The 22,589-nt window shown below is 42.1% G+C and overlaps 1 protein-coding gene and 1 long non-coding RNA gene across 4 annotated transcripts in view; one reads left to right on the forward strand and one right to left on the reverse strand.

Moving 5' to 3' along the window:
* LOC124218834 (Protein tyrosine phosphatase 99A) overlaps positions 1-22,589 on the forward strand; it is a 303,594-nt gene that overhangs the window by 84,122 nt on the left and 196,883 nt on the right. The window lies entirely within an intron of this gene.
* LOC124218842 (uncharacterized) lies at positions 16,717-18,178 on the reverse strand. The gene is made up of 3 exons (XR_006883200.1): positions 18,150-18,178; positions 17,957-18,042; positions 16,717-17,838 (listed from the first exon to the last, which is right to left on the reverse strand). It is a non-coding gene; the product is annotated as an uncharacterized lncRNA (long non-coding RNA).

Consider the following 22,589-nt stretch of genomic DNA (forward strand, 5'->3'; position numbering starts at 1 on the left):
CTCGGCCCGAAACCCTATTCGCTTCACCCTTCTTCGACGTTTTTTTATACACAGGTTTTTACCCATACCCACAGCTTCCGTTATAAAACTCTTTGTCTCTGTTTCGGTGTAGCGGAAAGTGAAAAGAAAAAAAAAACCATTGCGATAACCCGAGTGTGTGGGTGAAATTTTTTCGGTCTATATATATACATATATATATATATATATATATGTGTAAAAAGTGAAGGTGGGTAGGTATATAATAGACTGTCTCAAATATTAGGACACATTTTTCTTCTTCTTCTTTTTTTTCCCCCCTCAAACTCTGGAACATGGCATAAAAATTAAGTTTTGCCACATATTATATATATGTGTGTATATATATGATAAAAAAATCTTCTCGTCCTGTAAGATTCTTAACTCAAGTCTCAAATGTGCCTCGTAACGTATGACTTTTTACCCATTTAAATAACGTGTCAAAAAATATACTAGTAAAGAACACAGTACGGTTTTACGTGAATGTAATCGTGTAGATAATTAGATTATCTTCAAAGATGGCACTAGCTGTTTTCTACGTTCGAGTTATCAGAGAGCCTGTGGATATTAGCGAACGCAAGATTGGTTGTTGTGCCTTGTGCCTAGGGCGGCCCTAGGGCGGCTAGGTGGTCTAGTGGAGTAAGGCTCCGGTAAAGCATCGCTAGATACCAGGTTCGATTCCTGTCTCCGTCGTTAATTTTTCGAATTTACCAGTTTTTCAAAATTACACGTTTCAACAATGAAAATTGCCTCGTGATTAATATTAATATTGATGATGCATATCCGCATTTCAATATTAGACGGTCATTGACTGTCTTACGAGCTTCGCATCAGAAGCGTAAGATTCCAAAATGTAAACACACTTACAGACATTCTTACAAGTTGTGCTCGAAGAGGAAGAACACTTTATATATTCACACATCCAAAACTTTGTTGTTTGATTTTTCAACTTCAAATTTCGTCACCAAGTAATTCAAAATCATGCACTGTCGGAACTTTTGAAAATCGGAACTTCAACCCCGCCCCATTTGAACGAATCTCACCCCTCGCGGGTTTCGTGCATTCACGCGAATTTAGGTAATCGTCAAAATATCTTGGAGCATGCACGACGACGATGACGATGATGACATGGTGGCGTATAAGCCTTGCAGGTTAAAGTATACAAGGAATCTAATACACCATATATACGCGTATAATACATACGTAATCGCAAGAAATACACCTGTGTTTATAAAACGCTCGGGGCTAGAAACTCCGGCATAAGGGTTAGTCCGATATCTAAATTCACCCATCAAATATAGATGACAATAGCGATACGTTCCTCCGTCGTATTATCTATATTGGCCACTCACTCGACTCACCGCCGGCGCAAAGGGCGCCTGTGATTTCGTGGTGGAATCGCTCTCGTGGGGAATGTCAGCGTAGCCATGTATAAGTAGTGGTTAGCCTCAGGGTTTCAACCCCGTGCGCCAATCTTAGCCTCGACAACGAGCCCATGGAGGAGGTAATTTTCTACTCACTCGGCGATCGGCTACGTTTCCCAATTTCCCGATATCCCGATTCCGCTATAACCCAGTCCCTTTTACCGCGTCGTCTTTACTGGCGACGTGAAGAAAAACAAAAATATACAGGTATATACATGTATGAAAAAAAAAAAAAACAAAAACGAAACGTACGCAATTACACGTCCATATCCACGTGAATAAACGTGATGGAAATTTATCCGAAATCAATGAAGGTGAATTTCATTGCGCCAATTTAGTCGGGTTAGGGTTTGCGGGTTGAGGTCGTTGGGTACCTAGAGTCCTATAAATTTGACGCATGATTATGGCTCCCAACGGAGTAAAAGCTCGCCATTCGACACACAAGCACACGCCCAGTGGAAGTGTCTGTGACTCCCTTGGTTTGCGCGAAATCATTATAACGGTCTCTGATCGGGTGTAGACTGTCACGTAGATGTTACATGGATAGCGGTGTTGTTTTCGTAGCCGACGTTGTTACGTCAGGTGTAGGATCGTACCATGGTCATTAACGAGCAGCGCAAATCTATTGTTAATTGAAGCGAATGAAGTCGGCCATTCCACAGGTTACCTACCATTTACACCGTATATTGATGAGCCACAGGTCGAAGGTACGACAGCCGACGTTGAATATCATCGCGTAATCGGATCAATGTCGTCTGCAGAGGACGGTTTATCATCGTATAATGCGGAAGTGATGGGCGAATAGATCGAGCGAACGGCATACAACCTTATTTATTATTCCCATCGGTTACCTTTCGTTCATCGCCTTTCTCGTCATCCGCTTCACCTGCAATAAGCTCAATCCCAACTTGTTATCTCTCTTTCTGATTCCCTTCTTCTTCTTCTTCTGGTTCAGCCAACCGACCCCCCGTTATATCGGAGCCTCCGAGCGCACCGCAGCCAGGTCTCGCTTATCGGCGACGGATTCGCGATCCACTTTCTAATTTTCCACCAGAGAAGAGCCAAAACCAATCCTGGTTTTCCCCACAAAGAGCGAAAAAGGGACTCCCTTCTCTTCCTCCCCCTCCCCCCTCCCCTCATCTCCACCTACCCCTCCATCTACCACCACGCTTCGCCTGTCGTCGCGACGTTAGACGCCGCCGGGGTCAGCAGGCTTGGTAGACCTCCACCTTCTCTTCACTCTTCTCGTCATGAATCTTCCAGGAACGTTCCTATGATCATCGTTCCCTTATCCTCAACTTGGCAATTTGTTCAAAGCGAGTTCGTGGTTGCTGCAGGCGATATGAAGAAAGCGAGAGAGAGAGAGAGAGAGAGAGAGAGAGAGAGAGAGAGAGAGAGAGAGAGAGAGAGAGAGAGAAATAGGCAGAAAGAAAGCACGATAATTAAACAGGGTGTTTTCTGTCAAACTCACCAGTTATTGACCCTGTCCCAATTATTCACCTTTTTTTGATTGTATCTGTTTGATCCTTAGTTCTAATCAATAGATCGATAATTTATTAAGTCCGTAGCGATATTGGAGAAGTACGCAAAGACAGAAAATTAATACAATTATTACAATTGATAAAAAAAAAAAAAAGAAAATCACATGTAATATACCTATACGTGACAGCGAAAAATTGAAAGCTGATATAAATTTGGCACATCATTAAAACCATTATATCTATAATGTTATTTGAGGGAGTATTTTGTTGCAGATCTGTGTAACTGGGTCTAAACGTGTCAATGACTGGTACAATTACCTTATCGTTCCTCGTTCGCGATGATCTTCTCGTTCAGTATACATATGACGGCGTTGAGCGGGTAGTTTCACCGAAAACACCTTATTGTACAACCGGCCGTTTCTTTATTCTGGGGTATGATAATGAAAAGCCGGCGATGCGAACCAAGATGGCCCGCAATGTTTTTAGCGGTAGGATATGTAGGTACATGGGTACCTGTATTGAAACAACAAGCTCAAACTGACTGGTAGTATCCGCGCGTGTAATTTCTCGGCATAGGCTGCGCGGCGTGCGAAACTGTAAATTAATTAAAACGGTATATTGTTGGTTGAAAGGGGGGGGGGGGGGGGGGGAGGGGGGCTGCGGCGTGTTGCCATACACTTATATACACATTGTGTTGGTACCGGCATAACCGGCGGGTGAGAGACCCGGTAATATATGGCCGAGTAAATATCGTCCTATCTTTATGAGTTACGGGGATTTACACGCCCGACTACCGGCAACATGGTAATACACAAAGTCCTTTTGACTGACGCGCTTCCGCCGTTCAAACTTTGCCCCCTTGCCACGGCTAGATTCAATCGATCACATACCTCCGAATGCACACTAGAGAATCTCATTCAGCTTATTCACGGCTGTCAAATGACTCCTTCTAACCAAGACGGAAACTCCTGTCTCAATTTCTTGACTATACGTTTAGAGGTAGGGTTATAGCTTCATTCGAGGTTCATTAACATTCATTATTCCACAGAACATGCGATTTGTGATTATGTTATGTGAATACTCGTGGATCGACGCCGAATAAAGTTTACTTTAATGGAAACATCAAAGTTTTTTTTTCTTCCTCTTTGTTGTTGTGAATATCTACAAGTCTGGGAACTTAAATTGCAATTATACTCCTGGGAATGGGAAAGTTTGACGGGAAAAATATTATCTCTTTCTCACATTATCGTTAGCTAGAGTAAGTGTTTTTTATTGTAAGTTACATAAATTATCATTTGCGAAAGTTATAATATGCAATCGAGTCTGGTGTGACGTCGCACCGTATTTCTTTCCAACCTGTTGAATCGGCTTCAACTAATTTGTTGTCAAAAGAAAATGGGAAAACTTGAAAAAGTGGTCAAATTATTTTACTCCAAACTAGTGCTGTGCGATTAATCGATTAACCGGCAGCCTCAAAATCGATTAATCAAAGATTTCAGTTATACGTTTTTCCAATTAATCGATTAATCTAAAAAAAAGTTAATCGAAATCGTCGATTAATCGATTGATCGAAAAAACGAATGAACTATAATATCATACTTACTAAAATATAAAAATGAAACAAAGCATCCAGTAACGATCAATTTTGAAAGTATTATATAGTGGTTGGTACGAAAAGCTAAGGAATCTGTAAATTTGGTGAACTTGTCTGGCATAGAGAGACCTCCATCCCCTAATATCATTCGACGGATTGAAACTAATGTTGGGAAACTCGGTTAGAGAATTCAACAGCTTGAAGCCTGCTAGTCCTGGAAAAATGTCGCTGGCGTCAGACTGCCAAGTTTCTACTCGAACGGACTTGAGATACTTGGACTCGACTGCACAGCCAGCGTAGCTGTAAGGAGGACGGCGCTGGCATCAGCGGCATCAACGGGAGTTGCTGGAGTCTCATGGCTTGAATATTTTAGACGGGATCCTCCGCCGCTCAAACTTTGGAACTTGATTCGTTTCCAAGGCGCCGCACGCGACCCTCGAACGTGCTTCGCTCGCTCCTCGTTTCCACCCCCAGAGCCGAACTCGGGAATTATAAACCACCCCTGCATCCGCCGAGGCCAAACAGCTTCATCAAAGAGGCGAAATACAGCCGAGTCCCGAGTGGCAACGCGGACGGAAGAAATCTCAAACTGTTTTTCACGTCAATCGATATTTTAACACCTCAACAATTTCCGCGGATACGTCTAATGATTATCGATCAAACCGGCTGCTTACCCTGACTGAAACACCTTTGACTTATCAAATCAACTTCGAAGAGACAAGATTCGCAAGTCACCAAGAATCCCGCGCTGCTGAAAATCTTTCAGACAGTTTTATATTCACTTTAAAAATTGTTAGTTATAACACTTTTTACAGGTAACTGAATTTTCTCAACGAACCGGGACTTCTTACATCCGTCACTACGATGATATCCGTTCTCTGAACGTTTCATCGGTACGTTTTACGTGATCTCATCGAATCTCGACACTTCTTTCATTCATAACCATCGGAATCTGGATCTGACGAGAGTCATTCTAGTTTTTGCAGAGATCATTTTGTTTTTTTCTCAAATTTATTATGTCCCAACCGTATAATCGTTTGTTATTCGCTTGTCGTATCCAATCGCACTTGTTCAAAGTGGATTTAAAAAGAATTATGCGAAAGGGTGACCAGCCAAGCCTTCCCGTTCTTTCCGCTTTCTGAGCTCCTTGCCTCGATGCTCTTTGTCGTTTCTTCGGCTAATAGAACCCTCGACGTGTAATTTGCAGCAGGGCACAAATCTTTCATGACGTTTTAGTGTTTCTGGCTAGAAACCGTGCCGCCTCCGTGGCACGAGTTAGACAACACGCGAATGCTCTGTAAACAATTACAGTTATACGACTGGTAATAATGTGTCGGTCGACCCGTAGCGAGAACAGCCTTGTACCAGGGATCGATCGATCGATCATTGTGCAGGCACATAATGCGCTTTGAGCCTCGAGGTCCCTTTTCACGGGCTGGAAATATCGCGGCACCAGCCGGTCTGTCAAGGCAAGGTTCGCGTAATCAGAGGAAGGACATTAGTGAGAAGGAACGTTTTCCCTTCTTTTTTGTTTCCACGCCGTATCACCGATGAACCGATCGAACTTCCAAGCAGCTGCAGCACGGGGATCAAATAAGAGAGATAAATCCGGTGGGGTCGATATCTTCGAAAGTCGTTTCTTGGCCGCAAGATGGCGACTGCGATACAACTGTTACCGGCGGAATAAATCCGAAGGAATAAAATTGAGAGTGGAAGAAGGGAAGAAGATAACGGTTTCGAAAAAGCGCCAGCTCCTCTCGAGTGATTTACAGGAATCGGGTATAACAACCCCACCGCCCCGCATACAAAGATAAACTTATGCCTGATGTAAAAGTTTCCCTCTTTCTCCGCGCACCATTCACTTCATTCCTCTTCATCTTGGTGACTCTGCCTCACATCCACCATCCAGGCTGTCTCTTTATATTCCTCTCCGATGAGATAGGCGAAGAAAAAAAAGTTGAAGCAAACCGAGTTAATTCAAGTCAAACACCGTATGTCTAGTCAAATTTCCCGCATCGATCAAAACTAATTCATCCTTGGGGCCGAGCTGCTGTGCAGAGGATCCCGGGTCCTGGGCTAGAGGTGAAAGGCAATGCGTATAGCTTAACGAATTGGATTAAACTAAGGACAAAGTTTCACGAGTGACGGATCTGTGTTGTTAACAGCGATTAAGTATACGGTATTAAGATAATTAGTCTCAGAGTCCTTAATCACGGTCGGTTCCCGTTTTTCTGCTGCCCGTTTGTTTATTTTTCTTTTCGCGTTTTTTGTTCTCCGTTTTTTTTCCACATCGCACTCTCAACTTCGCTTCGGCGAACGGTCTGCGGTAAAGTCTGAGGAAATAACACTTGCGACCCGTTCGCCAATTGATCCTCAAACATCGTACCCACCTAATTTCATTCCTTTACCCAAGTTTGCCTTTTCGGTGTTTGTAAGACTTGGGTGAACAAGGGTGGAAACTGGATATTTGAGAGATCAGTTCGGGGGCTTCGAACTTCGGTTGGTCAAAGGTCGTTCCGGCATTCCCTCAGCAGCCTAAGCGGCATGAGGCATGAATCCACGACTTTGGTACCGTCGGATCCGCGTGGCCCAGCTCTTTCGGAACTTTCCTCCTGCGCAGTGACACGTGAATGGCATCACGTGGGCTTGACACGACGGTTTGAAACCTATGCAAATCGCTCGAATCTAAACTGGCATTAACGGATTTAAAAGCGATACACGCTTCCCTCCGCGGGGAGGACTAAAGTCCCTCACCACTCAGCCGTACTCCGGCTATTAAAATTCACTGCTCGACTTTGCCTGGCTAATCCATAGTTTAGGGACATGTAAAACCGCTTATCAGACTCGCCCTACTCCCACGACTGTGCACGACCCTCGGCAGCTTTCGAGAGTCGGCATTTCGGGTATTGTAAAATACCTTGAAGCCAACTGAAAACTGTTCGCGTATCAAAATGCGGACCCTTATTGTCCCCAGTCAACCGACGGACGACGTTCAGGAATTACAAATTCGAGAATCGGCGGGAAGATAAAGAGATATGATAAAGAGTACGCCTGCAGGAAGAAGATGAATATTCCGTAACGTTTTAATCGCACCAGTTCGCACTTCGTAACTATACCTCGGGGAGTCGGACGCGGAAGTGGGTCGGTATCTACACCAGAAACGGTTTGAGGTGGCTTGGTACGTTCCCGACTGCTGTCGAGTCCCGAATGAATTAAGGATAACGAATCCAGTGTGTCGCGCAGTGTAAACTGCTCAAAGCAACACTCTCATGTTTCGGAGGAATGTGGAGGTGTGTGTCGTACCGCACTAACCACCGTTGGGACTCCACATCGCATGGAGTGTTTTCTACCTGCAGACGTATCGTCAAGAACGGGATTGGACGTGTTTTACTGAGGTTCTTTCCTAGCGTGGTTACGAGGTACATACCAACCGCCATTTCGATGAACCTCAGCCGAGCTTGTGTTCAAGTTCTTTCCTCTTCGGCGTATCGTGATTGCCCTAATCCACGCATCAACGACAGATTTTCGGAAAATGGTGGATCTTAGGGGGCGATCATGTCATCGAAATATTGCAACCAGCTATGGTTTCGACTTCACGGTATCGATGTTGAAATATAATTGACCTAGCCAATTGATTCGACAATATCTCAAAGGTTTACTATCTCACGGATACCAAAATGACTCTTAAGGGGTTACATGTACCTGATTGTGAGACGGCTAAGACTGGAGTTATGTTTAAGAATTTTTTTCGTCTATAAAACTGAATTTTATCTAACACCCATTTATATGTCTTTCAAAGTATGAAATTTTATCTACATTGTGTGAAAATTTGGTTGAAAAATGTCAAACGGTAAAAAAGTTATTTTAAACTTACATGAAATCGTCAATTCCTGGGTCATACGGCAGATCTTCCTGAGATGCCGACACTGCCATTAGATCTTTTTTTTTTGCTGTGTCCACCACATTTATTTCGTTCTTTCATGCCCTTATCACTGCTCATCCGATCGTTTACAAAACGCTATAACTTCGTCATTACTGCGAATATCTTCATGAAACTTCCAGGGTAGAAATTGAATGGATAGTACTTTCGAATAAGAACCTGTTTAAAAATGCTTGTATTTTGTTTTTACTTACTTAGGTATATGTAACTCCTTGAAACATCCCTCTTAGATCTTTTCCTTGGGACAAAATACAAAATTCACAAATTCTTCTCCCGACTCACGTCGATCACGACTCGTTCAAATTGATCCAAACACTGTTTCCGGAACCACTTGCCATCCTGCAAAATCCGAGAAATTAGGCAGGATGTCGTCGAAGTGAGCCGCGAAGGCATAGCGGATTCCGTCAGCTCGACGCCACGACCACCGCGCGTGTGTGTGTGTGTGTGTGTGTAGTGATTCAATCAGGATGTTTGTCCGTGAACAGTCAACCGGCGTAAACCCTGCAAACCCTTGCAAAGCTCAACGCGTGCTTCGTAGTCCGATCCTAATAATTATTCCAAGACAGTGCTGTTTGCCAAATCCACTTACCATCCGCCACCCCGAGTGTGTGACAACGGCGGTGTCGGTGGGGAAAAACCGGGTAGCTATCCACGTACGTCAAGTGACGGTGACGGTGCGAAGAGAATACAGATCACGCGAAAATCGGCCGCGATTTGGCACCTCTCCGAAGATTTGGAACATCCGCAAAAAGACGAACCGGTGAAACGTTCACGCGTGAAGCTAAATTCACTGGCTCTAGCTGTGCTGGTAGTCAGTCATCGTTGCGAGAATAAAATACGTGATTGCTCCAAGATTACAGTTTTTCCTACTGATTTCTAATACGCACTTTTATAACGTTGTAGATTTCCCTCTCGTACTATGCTATTACATTCGATGTATGCCAGTCTTAAATCATTACATTTTTTCATCAATACATTATATATAAGATATTGTACAATGTTGATTAGTTTCTTTTTCACTTCATCGATTACATCACCATTTATAATGATTACGCCTTTGTCTCTGATCTTGTGAATGAAATTTATTGCATTTCCATAGGCTTCCCTCCAGGCAATTATGCCATGGGTGGCAATACTATGTTTTTCGAACGTTGAAATGCCTTCCCTGACTAATTGGACCCTCAGTCACGACGTACCTACATACCTACCTTGCACTGGCCAATTCACACGCATGTGCGAGTCGGTTCCTTTGGATGATTATGCGTACATATATGTACATACCTATATATATATATATACACACATGTATGTATGTAACAAAGTTTCGTGGTGTTATCTTAATCCAAGGTAGCCGGTAGGGTTTTGTTAACGCTTAGTTCGTATTCCGTCATTGTGTCCCATTGTTGCCACCTTAGGATGAATGAAACCCGGCCTCGAGTCTCAAGACGGTGAATTATGCGCACGGAGATCAAGTCTACGGTCTGGGTGTCGAGGAAATTGCTGTTTCGTACTTATGCAACGGTACTCGGTGTAATCTAATTATTGCGATATCAACCCTGATTTCATATCTCGACTGACAAGAGGTAAAGTTTCGGCTCGAGGCCCCCGGTACACACTAGTTAGACGTTACTCACACCCCCCTTGGTAACGCCTTCGTGCATACTAATAATACTTCGTGCATACTAATAATAATTAGAGTGTCTAAATTGGGGCTCACGCGTGTTGCCTGCCGGTTCGCTTTCTCGAGCAATCCCTGAGCTGAAATCGTCTCTTACTTAGTGTTTTTATCACGTTAATACCGACGGTAGACTTCGACTCGGCCAGCACCGAGGCAAGGGCGCTCATTGTATCGCGAAATAGACTTTTTAAACTCCGGAGAATAATGGCCGGATGGGAGGTTATTGTTTCTTTTAATTAAACCCCGCAACGAACCTGCGAACCTTACCAACCCTCTTCCAAGAACGCTCGCACATTTTACTAGATCGTTTTACAAGCTTCACTTTGCCGAGCCGAGGATGAGGATTGGAAGGGGCGAGGATATTTCCAAGACAGTAGCTTCGGCGCCTGTACCGGAGCGTCTTGGTGCGGGTGGAAAAATTTAGTGTGATTAAATTTCCTTCCTTATTCGACGTGTAGCCGTCGTTGAATCGTCGACGAGTGACGCGCGACGCAAAGAGAGGCGAGACGGTCGAACACCGAACTGCGAAATAGACCCGACGGGGGTTAAACGGCACTTTTCAATTAGGTGCAGGGTGATACGTACGTATTACGCGTATAATCATACGGAACTTGAGTATAACTCGAGTGAAAATTCAATCATAATAAAATTCTCGTCTCGATGCGACGTGTGGGTAGAAATTTATAATAATAAGCCATCGTATCTGCGACATGACGGATGGTAAAAAATCCGTAACAAATCCAAGGACATCGAAAATAGAATATTTACATGACCTGTGAAAAATTCATTGGATAGTCTCCGGGACTTTTGAAGAACAAGAAAAATTCAAGACCACTGCAACTGCAGGACACCATGTGGAAGTGGAAGGCAGAGCTATCAATTTCTGAACCCCGTTAAGAGGGGGAAAATTAGTATCCTTTTGTTCTGTAACATTTCGCACCTAGAATACGAGTATATATGTATATGTACTCGAAGCCGTCGTGCAACTGATGCAAATTTAAATTCTTATAAATGTAGCGGGTATTGTTCCTGCAAGTGGTTTATACCGCTCAGTGCAGTTATGATTACTCGAAACGACCAGCGGTAATGATGAAAACCACCTCGCAGTTTACCGAGCCCACTAAATCACCGTACAATTAAGTTGCCACGAATAGTTATAAGCGCGAATGTAAGGAACGGTAACGCTGCCGCGGCATTCGTTCCAGGGAGTAGTAATTTCCTTCTCTCGCGAGATATTTATTACTGATGAATTACACTCAGAGCCTTGGTCGTAACTGAATTATCTTCACTCCTGCCAGACGGTGCAGTTTCTTCTCATCAAAGGATAACACCGATTATAATTTTATCCGGTAACAGGGGGAAAGTAAAACTTTGTCATTCAGTACTTGCGGGGTGTTACAATTATATCACTCTGCAGCGATGGGTTCAAAAGCAACGATTTACTTCCCTCCCATTTTCCGGCGTGATAATTTAAAAGTTTTGACATAAAGAAGGAAACAAACAAACTTTTGAAAAAAAGAGATTGGTTCAATTTTCAGAGCTCAACAAAGTCGTGTCAATTGTAACTTGGCAAACCTCACGTCTCGGTTGACACGAAGTGATCTTTAGATACCGTCACGGTGTAAGAAAATAAAGTGTGTTACTGCGCATCACTTGCCGCGTCGACCAATGAGACACGTGCCCCCGTATGACGTCATTTTGAGCGGCATTTTTAAAATCTATGAATCAGCCATTCCTTCTCACGTCCGCCGAGTCTTATTTGATTGGGGAAATAATATTGAAATGTGAACCAATCGGTTACAGAGGTTATGTCGTACTTTTCACGACAGAAATGGAACTTTTGTCGTGACGTCATGTGGGGATTACGTGACTTTGCTACCGCGCTGCTCCGTTCAGAGCACACCTTGTTTCCTTACGCCGTGGGCACTACGGTATAAAATAGAAAAGATAAGAGGAAACTGAGATGCAAATTAAAGGACACAATGTTACACGGATTTATTCATGTTCGCGCGTTCGGTATCGACGCCAGTCATAAACACGTCGAGAGATCTCTTGTGCAGGTTTCCCACTGAAATCAGTCCGGATCCGAGTTCATTGTTCCGGGATTTCGGTAGTTTAATTAAGAGCCGAACAAAGGGTGGACTCCGAGCCGTTCTCATACCTACTACTAGAAATCGGAGTGTGATACGTCCTGCCGTGGCCGCAGCTTCCGACATGTGCCGGAATTGTTACACGTCCAGTCCGTGAGAGCCGCAGCGTTTTTCCAATTAGTAAATAAACCCGTACGTGTATGGCCATCGGTCGATAGAATGCATGGCAGGGTGAAATTTTGCCGGGGCTAAAAAAGGAACGGGTATCGATAAACAAAAGGAAAAAGGAAAAAGGTAAAGGGATAAACGCGAAGTTGAAATGCCGGGATGAGTAAACCTCGCAAGCTGGATAAAGCTGGACGATGTTGCTCGCGTTTCCAAATGCTAATGGATTGGCGGTGAGACAAATTTCTATGAAAGATTTTCTTCAGGTAGAGATAAAAAACTACAATTTCCGACCGACAAAAGGACCAGAATATCACATTATAGAGAATTTAAAAATGTGGAAATCTCATGCGGAGAAAATTGAAAATGTAGAAAGGTCAATACATGGAACAGAAACTGTTTGACATTTTACGTTCTGACCTTTCTAACCTTTTACCGCTCCATATTCCGAGTTTCAACATTTTTAAATTCTACAAATCGAGTTTTCGCTTCTTTTAAATTTCAATATTGTGTCCCTTTGATTTTTTCATCTTTCTATATTTTTACCCTTACCATTTTCTTCGACCCTGTGACGACCTCGCAAAGTTGATGATAAATCTGTGTGATTTAATCACGCGACGATTCTTCCATAAGGGTGAGTTAAATACTTCTCTGAGGCATTAACGTTACTTTAAAATGTCGCGTCACCTAAACGCAAACTGCAAGTCTGAGACGTGATGGGAAGATACTCGGATAAGAATTTCGGTGCAAACCGCGGCTGGGAGTAAAAAAGATTGGGACGTTTTATCCTCTCCAACAGTCTCTGCCACAAACCCACCATTGCACGGTTGGAGAGGTGGAAAAGCTCAGTGCTTAGGTGCACGGAGTGTTTCTTAGGAATTCCACGACAGCGTGAAGAAGAAAAGAAAGAGAGGATAAGGATAAAAGTGAGGATAAAAAATAAAACGAAGTAAAAAATGAAGCGGAGAAAGAAAAAGTAGATTTAGTTCTCGAGCAGGACAAGGAAACTCGGGACCGGCTTCGCTCGTTTTTGTGTAAGAGCTAAAACGAAGCTAACAGAGATGATTACTATCCCTCCAGGCAGTTATCATAACTCCTGTACTTTGTACATAAACATGCCTCCATGCCCTGCGCTGGGGGAAATTAAAGTCTTTGCAGGGACAAAATGTACCTACCTTTACGCCTCCTCGCCTCGTTTTCCTCGGTGTTCGTTAAATAACCGACAATTTTCTTCGCCCTTTACGAAACGATTGATATTATTCAACCTTGATTATCCAATTTCTAAAACTAATCGAACATTAACGGTTATCGCGAGGGAACGAGAGGCTGGATTCGTATAAAATCCATGCAGGCAGGAAAGTTGGAATTTATGAGAAGCTTATCACATCCCGCACAATGTGTGAAAATAAAAGTCATCAGAATCTGTGAATTTTTTCCACGGTTACGAATGATTCAAATTTGAATGGTTGAGAATATCATTCTTTTTGGAGATAATATACATACCAGCTTTACCAGCCGTCAGCAATATTTTCACTAGAGAAATCCTGAAGTACGGGTCCCTTCCGATGCGTCATGGAATGACAAACTTTATTCTGAATTGACGGATCCAACCAAGATAAAATCGACCATCAGGCACGGTAAAACGTGAATTGAATCTTTTGCCCAAGGAGGATAAATTCCAAGAGCTTTTTCTTCGCAGTTAGTCGATCAGACCAAGAAGAATTGAACGACTGAGAAAACACGCTGATGACCCTGATGATGAGAACGATCACCGGTGTGTAAAACCTCGAGGTTCGATAGTTGGGCACGTTACCTCACCTTAAATGAAAAAGATTTCCTTGGGTTTGTCTCTGCGGAGGCGAGTAACGGCGGTTGGTTGGTTGGTTGGTGGGTTGGCTTGGCCAACGTGGAACAACGGAAATCTAATTTCAATCTGGGTAGGTGCTCGAAGAAAGATAAAGAGAAAGAAAGAAAGAGGGAGAGAGAAAGAGATTGCGAACGAGTACGAATAAGGATCTGCTCGGAGGGATGGGAGGTTCCAGAAGCGACACCGAACAGATACAAGTTCCTATGTAAATACCTACTTGACTCGAACTGCGGAATCCTACGCGGTGCAGGATGAGGACAATGGTAGTAGGTACCAGGTAGACAGACTCCGTGAAGATGGGGCGCGAATCAAGAGTCGCCTCCTTCCGGACGACGAGTATGTGTGCATTTGAGGTAACTACGTTACCATAGATTGGGGTTAAGCTCGCGCGAAGGAGCTTCAAACTTTACTTGTTCCATGGCTCGTGCGCTTTCGGTCTTCGGGATTCTATACCCGGTTCCGTGCCGAGGCAAAAGAGGGACGGGAAAACGAGCACGAACTGGAAGAAGAAGACGATTCGAAAAAAGACTGAACTTAGCTTCCGGGAGGAGGTGATTCGTTGAATCCTCCCTACGAGTTGAAAATTCTCTACCATACTTTTATTGCTCTTACATGCGGGATGATGTCGAGATCGATCGATGTACTCCCGCGAGGGCGAATCGATTTATTCCACTCTCCTGGATGAATTTAATTTCTGAATAATATATTTTAAATTCAAACAACGTCACGGTCTTTTCCTATGCAAACAAAATCTCAAATTCATAAGTGATGCACTTTTTTATTCCTACGGGTGGTACCTCTTCGATGTTCTCAGACATGGTGGCGTGAATAGAAAAACATTTGTATTCATTTTCAGATAAACAAGGCTTTTTCCGTTGATTGTTGATCAATAATTATCTGTTTGTTTGTTCTCTGCGGCGAAACATGTTCAGGCTATTGGCTACAAAAATTCACATGTTTTTAGGATAGGTTTTCAAATTCACTTATAAATTTGATTATATCACAGAAAGTTCGCACGTTTTTCTTTGTTCGATCGAAGGCAATATTGGTTAATTTAGTTCACTAGATTCTCACCTAAATTCCACTTGGCTGAGTAGTAGTAAAAGCCCTAAACTAGAAACGAACGAGCTTCTTTATAGACTAGCCTGAAGTTGGTTAGCAATACTAATCGAAAAGTGGGCCGGTGGTACGGAATAAAGAAACAGTTGATTATTGGACGTCAATCGATAAAGAACCTTACATATCATCCTCATGGCCATGAAAGTCTACGAATAGAAATAATATACAAGTGACGGAAAATTTCATATGAATTAAAACAGTCTTGGTAAATTATGAACGTGAATTCAAAGAAGCAGGAAATAAATCAGTGTTTAAGTCATTATTAATCATCGTGAAAGAATTTCAACGTTTCTTTGCTATAAAATCGTGGAAATACTCTTTCAATGAAATATGAATATTATGGAGATGGATCTGAGTTTGACAAAGTGCGAAGCTTCGTTTCGTGCAGCGTTGCACGTTTTGTTTCGAGACTTCGGGGTCACTTCAATCGGAATATCTCCTTTGTTGCAAGAGCCGAAAATAGATGAAGAGGGAGAAGAAAAAGAAGTAAATGTATCAGGAACTGGAACACGAAACGCGTTGGTCAGCTAACGAGGGAGGTTGTAACTACATCCAAGGATTCCGCCCCGTGTAAAAAGAAAGAGGATGAAAATAAAAAAAATTAAAGGACATGAGAAGGACTGCCGTTAATGTGAGTAGTGAGAAAAAAAAAGTATAAGAAAAAAAGAAACATTCACCGCTGTTGCCATGGGAGAAAAATGTTCACCGTAATGACGAGGGTGCAAATATTGCAGGTATAATTGGGGTGTATACATATATATATATTTTGGAGCATGAACATTTTTTTCAGCGGCCATCCTAATATATATATTGAAAATTAAAAAAATTAAAAAAAATATAATTAAAAAATCTTGGGTTAAACTTGAAAAAAGATGATCCTCAAAGTTTCAATGCTCTATCTCACTATTAAAGGGTGCCGGCAGATTTTTGATTTCGTTTTTTTCCTTAGAAAATAAGATTTAATCTTTTTCAGACCTTGATCTTTTCGAATTTTATAACGTTTCAGAAAAAAAATCAAACGGTAGACAAATAAGTCTGGGATTAAACATACTTTTTACTTCAACATTTTTAATTTTTCATGATGGAATAATCAACGTGGCATGAAAAAAAAAAAAACAGCCTAGAAATTAGTCTGTAAAAAATTTTAAAGAAGCCTGGAATAAAAAATTAAATGAAAATAGTTCATAAAAAATAAATCATGTGTGCACAGACGGTGTACGTTTAAATTGTATTTTTTAAAGCTCTCTTATTTATTCGTACATTAATTGAAGGATTTCTCAATAGTTAATCAATGGGACGCGATAAACGTAGTTAATAACTATTGCTATTACTGATAATGCGTCATATAATATATATAAATGAATGAATAAATACATATATAAAGAAGTATTACTTTACCAGTCATTGTTATACCTGCAACAATGATTTGCCTACAACCGTAGTAATTCGTTAATTTGGATTTTCCGGCTACGGTGAAAAGTCGAAATAGTTAAGAAATGTACGGTATAATGAGAAGTGGAAATTTTTCGAGTTTCGGTATTTGTACCTGCCGTTCTTGGGTTTCACCGTGTTATATATTAATGGTATTATTGTGAACCAGCCGCGGTACGCCGACGAGAACGTATCTTGATGGTTTTCGCCACAAACAACTCGCGGCTAATCTATTATTGATACGCGCAGGCGTTATCTTCCCGACAGTAATAGCAACGCAAATAATTATACTTGGGAATACCGGCTCTGGGCCGCCACAACCTGCTAAGGCTGAGCCAACCGCCCCTGCTGCCGGCTGACACGCGACCATAATAATTACGGTCACCCCATCGTATTTCTTACTCGGCGAACGCCTCTCCCTGCACCAGCTTCAAGGCGAGACACCCTTTCCGTCACTCCTTAATGCCCTGCGGGTGAAACCGAGAGATGTGCCGTCAAAATATCGCACTGCATGCTCTTCTCTCCCTTTTCGTATTATTGTTTTCCCCATTCATTCCGCCCGAAGACTGCAAGTCTCTATCGCCGTCATTTTGACCGGAGGGGTCCGTTTCTTATATCCGAACTACCGATCGACTGTCCTTTTATATTAAAACCAGAAACGAAGTTCTGGAAGACTCTCGGTAGGACGTATTGACCGAGACACTGTTAAATATGAACAAGTCTTACTAACTGAGCAATGCTACACACATATCGCGTCCTTACGCCATCTTTTTTCGTGTTATCTTACTGCAGCGGTCGTTTTCTGTTCCACATTCCAACCCGGTTCCATCGTTCCTGTCCTGTTCCACATTCCCGTCCCGTACCATCGTTCCGCTCCTGTTCCAATTTTCTCTACCGCATTCCATCGTTCCTCTTATTTTCCACATTCCTACTCTGTTTCTGTTTCATCGTTTCGCTCTTGTTCCACATTCCTCTACCTTATTCCATCGCTCCTCTCTTATTCCGCCGTTCCTATCAGACCGGGCAAACTTGAGCTGCAACAGTTGGAATTTACTGGATGTGGCGGGTAAGATATTTTCTTAAATCAACCAGATTTCGTTTCAGTTTATAACACAAATCGTTCTTCCGACTGAAAAAAATATCATCCCTTACGCCACATTCGGTAAAATCAACAAATCCTGTCTCTGTGTGTATTGTTCAATCTTATCCAAGGGTCTGACTCGCATGTCAATCCGAATCTGGTGAAAAAATCAGTCAGGTTGTTTAATTTCCGGTGGTAAATTTTGCCGCGTATAAGGTATACTTTTCGTATGTTTATACGAAAATCCAATCCACTCATTCTGACCTGCTATACGCACACTGTCGAATGTTGTTCCTTCTATATCGTACTGCAGCACAACAGCGAAACGAGGTAGGAAATGGCTGAAGCGGGTATGTAATTACGAAAGAGCTAATAAAGAAGGTAATTACAGTGTTCGACAAGGTATCATTTACCTTATTGTGTACTGTGTCAGCGGGCGGGTCTGCCTAGAAACCGGCCGACTGGTCACGTGACGTACCTATGTCATTAATTGTAACCACGCGATTCGTTTCATGCAAACACAAATATTTGCCCTCTCGACGTATCGCTATCGCTATCACGCTCAGCTTCTCTTTCGTATTTCAATGCATGGCCTGCAGGTCATTCACTAAAACTGAGTGAGTAAATATCAAGTGATTGTACATCAACTTCGAAACTGTGTAAGTTGCACAGCTTTCCACACGTTCGAGGAGTCCGTTTTTTTTCTCTCCTCATTTCTTCCCAATGCGTCCTTTCAACGAAAATTGGCAATACTTGGAATAATATAACTGTCGAATACATGTTTTTCCGTCGGTTTACAATAGGAATCGAATTTACTGTTGCTGGTATAATATATAAATTTTCATACGTGCTCGAAATTAAACAATAATATTTTTTTTAGGCTGAATCTTCGATTTTCGACGAACGCATTGTTTACCCTGCACGCTATTCTCCGACGTATTTTCTTGTCAATATTGTGTAAATACGCAAACATATTCTCTTTGCATAATTGAGTACGGAACTGATGTACCATATTGATAGAGAAAGTCTCGATAACCTTTTCTTCAATCGATGTACGAAAATGGTTTCGCAAAACGAATAAGAAATTGAGAAAAGATATTTTCACGGTTGCCAAGGATCTACGGGTCCCGGCACACTTCACGCGGATCGTTCATTTTCCATTCCATGAATCGCCAATAAGTGATGAATACTGTTTTACCGACTATACAGCATAAACGAACGTCCACCCTCAAAAATCCCGAGGCATTTCGATCCGAACAACGAAGAATACTTCTCTCGCTCGAGATATTGGGCGACAAGACCGAGCCGGTGGAATAACAACTTTTTGTCCCTGAGGAACTCTTGGAGATTAAAAGATTCAGGAATTCCGTCAACGTCCCGCGTGAGCTTGATTGATGGTTTCAGCAGCCAGCCACTTCCCCCCCCCCCTCTCTCTCTCTTTCTCTGTCTCTCTCTTTCTTGCCTAAGGTTGCATTACCACGGCATAGTAAATTTATCATTCATTCATTCATTCTTTCTCTCCCATATTGATTGGATAATTTTATGGAAACTGGACTGCGATTTTGGACCAATAAGATATCAATCGAGTCCAATCTTAAAAGAGCCATGTCCGACGGATCTCAAAATCTCGAAATCTTTCGAAATCTTAAACCGTTGTTGACATTTCATTCACGCGCCGATTGGATGAGCGGGTTAATTGCTATTTTTTCTGGAATTGACTGTAAATGCGTGACAGTTTGTACAAGGGAATGAAAAAATTAATATCGTCGACAGTCAAGATACCTAAGCGCGTTAAGATGTGTAGAATAAAAATTCAATTCATATCCGATAGTAATGATATTGAAAAAAAATGCTTGTGTATGGAAAAGTTTGGAGAATATCAAGAAAACAGTCGTGATAGAACAGCAGTTAATTCAAGTGGATTTCAGTCTATCATACATGTTTCTTTTCACCTAGGGGATACGAGATTTTCACAACTTAGTAAGAGGCAAGCATTACACGGCTAATGAGTAATCAGAAGATTATGTATTTATGAATGATGAAGAATTTTTTGTAGTAGGTAGCACCGAATGTGAAAAAAGAATCCCGGTCACAATCCGCGATTATGCGATACCGGTGCATTAAAAATCGATTCAATGCCGTTCGCACCGCGTCTGAAACATCGAATAATAAACCATGCAATTGTGTCACGTGAATATTGATACGGATGTTGTAGGTGCCTGAAAGTGCAGAGTTGTTTCAGAGAGGATTCCGCTGCAGCGATATAAAATCCATATTTATTGCTTTACTTGGCGATTGTTTCTGTCAGCACTGTTTATGACGTGCGGGTGAAAACAGCTCGATAATCGCTAACGACGCTATTGTCCACTGTGCAGCAGGCGATGAGTAGAAACTGCCAGCTGCAGGCACCGCGAAGCGCTCGCGTGTTGAACTTTCATTTTTCAATCGTTTGCTCGGAGGAACAAAAGCTAAAGTAAAAAGAAATTATAGAAAAATTAGAAGGAGAAAAGAGAAAGAAAAAAAAAAAATAAGTAGAAGAAACACGCTACGGTATAAAGTTTTACACAAAACGGTGCGTTTTTCACACCCTCAACGTTTGAATGGCTTTTTTTTCCATCACACCCATTATATCGTACAACAAGAATTTCATTCCGCTGTTGAAAATTTATTTTCACGTTTAATCTCTCGTCGTATATTACGAGATTCCTTCGCCTCCCACCTTCTCCTATACCTTGTGTATCAGTCATCTTCATTCATCTCTCAACGTCTATACATCACTGATTCTTTCTTCGCCAGCCACATCTGTTGCGAAACAAAGCCACAAAATGCGTTTAACCATCCTACCTACTTACTTACTCTGGCTCTTGGCTTCGTTGAGGCCGATCCCACAGTGTAATAAACATGCGAGTATAACTACCACTGTTTTTTTTTTCATCCCTTCGCTTTTCGCTCCCATTTAATTATAAATTATATTTTTCTCTCTTCGATTTCTCCGGCGGTGATGCTTTTTATCCCATGAACATTAAAAGGGGGCGAAGAGGGACGGAATAAAGAAAAAGAAAAGTTTTTCCACAGGGTATTGATGATCATATTTTTGCCAGAGTAATTGATACGAAAAACGGGTGTATATACATGTATATATGTATATGTATGTATATATATATATATATTGTATATGTGTGTGTGTATATATTTATATTGTATATAGATAGAGTCGGCCTTTCATCACGTGGGTGAAAGTTTTTCGGCTTGTCACGCAAGGCTGAAGAGGAAATAGAGGAAGAGATCTCGACACTCGAAAAGAGGAGCTTGCGGCTGAAATCATGCTCGGAAAACTCGTTCGTACGGGAGAACCGGTGTTATTTGTTGTTTTTTTTTTTCTTTGTTTTTTCTTCTTTCTTCTTCATCTTATTCTTCTTTCTCTTTCGTCTCCTTTTCGTCCCTTTTTCTGGTCCACCAGGACCCTCGCTCTGGTAATTTACTAACAAGGAAACGTGAGACAGAAAAAGGATCTCCCTGGTAAGGGTTGGTTACCGAAATAGAGGATGCGGCAGAAGAAAGGACGAGATTATGACGTGCCAATCGGCCGGATCATTTCAATCAAGCTTTTCCCTAGCACTGCCTTATACACACCCATCGAGCTTTTACCCGCTCCGCCGCACAGCCGCCTACCCCCTCCTCATTTCCTTGACTCAGCTTTAAGCTTTTTCGCCGTTAGCTCGCGTCTTTTTGCAACCGAAGATCATTTTCCCGATGATTAAAGTAATTTTTTTTTTTTTGGTTTTTAGCTCTCTCTTTCATATCCATTACGACTCTGCTACTCTGATTATATACTGACCGACCGACCCGACATCAGTGATATTTACCACCGACGATTAAAGGTCGAAAGAATTTCTTATACTTATGTACGAGGTGTGAAGAAGATAAGTTTAAGTATTTATAAAGATGTACGTCAGAAATTTGGTTTAATTGCAAAAAAAAAGTTGAGTCGGCATTGGCTGGATGAAGGGAAGGAAAAAAATTGGGTACACGGGTAGTTCGCTTCGAATAGAGTGATTATATATGATGTAGAAATAATGTAGCGAAGAAAGGTACAAAAAAAAAAAAAAAAAAAACAAACCGTGTAGCGCCGGTTGGAAAAATTAGGGAAATTCTGCACACGACGAAATTAAGGACTAAGCAAATATCAAGGTAATGTGTCCGTGAAACGAAGTTAGGTAAACACGGTGAACGAGAAGTAAGATACATAAACAGTAATGTTGTAACAGCGTTTAACAAGCACCTTGATGCTAATTAATTATGTCTTATGGTTATCGTTAAAACGAACGACCGTCGAGTTTTGTGCGCAGGGGTTTTCTTGCATAGGAAATTAAGTAGCATATCCGAGGTGGTTTACGATAGGATTCAACATGGCCGATGAGGTACGTCGACGGACCATGAGCCCTGAAATTGGCCCGGTCAAATAATGGCGGCCGATGTCGGACGTGTTCCATAGCTAAAATTAAAGAGCGTTAGCGGTGAAACAATGGCGGGAAATCCTCTCCTGCGGAAGGTATCTCGATCGGGAGCATCGACTGCGCTGGGAAGCTTTGATGTCGTCAACTTCCGGTGTCGTCGTCGCCGTTGTCTCAGTACAGGGATCAACCGGATATCATTTTTATACGTCGTCAAACACAGAAGTTCGCTTCGTTACCGGAAGTGGAG

This window comes from Neodiprion pinetum, chromosome 5 (assembly GCF_021155775.2).
Source record: "Neodiprion pinetum isolate iyNeoPine1 chromosome 5, iyNeoPine1.2, whole genome shotgun sequence".
Taxonomy (NCBI): domain Eukaryota; kingdom Metazoa; phylum Arthropoda; class Insecta; order Hymenoptera; family Diprionidae; genus Neodiprion; species Neodiprion pinetum.